Source organism: Fulmarus glacialis, unplaced genomic scaffold, assembly GCF_000690835.1.
Source record: "Fulmarus glacialis isolate BGI_N327 unplaced genomic scaffold, ASM69083v1 scaffold39131, whole genome shotgun sequence".
Taxonomy (NCBI): Eukaryota; Metazoa; Chordata; class Aves; order Procellariiformes; family Procellariidae; genus Fulmarus; species Fulmarus glacialis.
This window is the reverse complement of record NW_009191576.1, coordinates 6,517-8,187: the sequence shown is the minus strand read 5'-3', so window position 1 is coordinate 8,187 and position 1,671 is coordinate 6,517.

Sequence of the window (1,671 nt, the reverse complement as noted above, 5' to 3'; positions counted from 1 at the left end):
AAGGAGGCAGCTTTATTTGAAGTGGGATATTTATACTGTCAATGAAATAGAGACATGCACGTACGCAGGTATTGTATCAGTATTTACTTAACTGATGTCCTTGATTTGATGTGAGTGTTTTCAAGGAGGAGGAAGGGTTGATCTGAGGCAATGACTCAGGCAGTTTGATTTCTCGGTTGTTCATAAAGGGAAATGTACTTTGTAGAAGTGAATTCCTAAGTATATGGCAAAGGAGGTTTTTAGTTTGAATCATTCCTTTGAGGGATTTTAAACATTTGCCTCCCACATGCTACAATAACGCTCTGAAAGTGGCTTCGTTGTATGATCTGAGAAGCTGCATTCTGGCGCCTGATGGTTTATGAGAAATAAACACAATGGAGTGGTCTCAGATCATATAAATTCAGGATCTAACAGTAACAAGCAGGGAGGGAAGGGGGAAACCTGTGTGCAGCATCAGAGCAGAAGCATCCACCCGGGAGTGTGGGTCTCTGCAGCGTTATGCTGAGCACGGCAGAGCCCAGCCTCCTCTCCAGACCTCACATGGAGAGTACAAGTTTGCAGAAAAACAAATAGTTTTATAAGTGTCTGCTCAGACACATAGCCAGCAGGCGAGAGCACTTAGGACATGCTCTGTGAGCGGAGCTTCGCCTCTTAGTGACTGTGAGCACGGCCTTGGCTTTCTTCACTTTTCAATTTTTCTCCTCTGTTTATTTTAAGTAAGGGTGATTTTCACTCTCCTGTTTGCTTAGCTTCTCCTGGTACAATACAACAGTTAAGATACACGTGGCAGAGCCCGAGAGAGCCTGGAGCATCCCACAGTGGTGAGGATGTCTCAAACACCATGAGTACAGCAGTCTGCGTGAAGATCTGCTTCCAGTCGCCCTTTAATTTGGGCGGATTTTGAACCCAGGGCCACACAGCAGTCCTCCAGACCCAGTCATGGCTGCTCTTCTTCTTACTGGTGGAGGTGGTGCTGTGGGCTGGGTGCCATACACACATTGGGCAAGCTGGTAACCAGAGGGTTTGCAAATGGGTATTGCTCCTTGCCCCCAGTCACAGTGATCTTCATCCTTTTTTTGGGAGGGATAAGTGAGAATAGAAGTTGTTTCCATTTTACTGAATTTTCACTCCTCAGTCACCTTAACGTGCATAATAAATTGAGCTATAAACAACATACAGAAATTGTTCTGGTTACTTCTGCACTGAAGCATGGCAGTTCCCCAGCAGTATACATCAGCTCGATAGGACTGAGTCAGCAAGGGAGCAAAGATTGCCGCAGCACGACATGGGCAGAGTTTGCAAGGCAGGCAGCTGAGCTGGGATTAATACCTGCACTCCCACGATGGGGAGTACAAGGCTGTGAGTGACAGAAGGTTTCCAGAAGCACAGGTTTATTTCTTGTCTTATGACTGGTTGCTTTTCCCAATTGCCTTTGAGTGCAATGTTATTTTACGGCCTGGTACATCTGCCTCATATTTCAAACGCATCTCCCTGCAATGTCAAAGTCCTGCCAAATGGGCTGTTAGCTGCATGAGTCTGTTGTAGACCATGGAGGAGATATAGTGCAAGATTCCAGGTGTTGGAAGGCCAGCTGTCCTCCCTGCGTAACCCCTTGCGACGGGTACTGCTGATGGTGGGAAAAAGAGCCTTCATCTGCATTCCTGAGTAGGA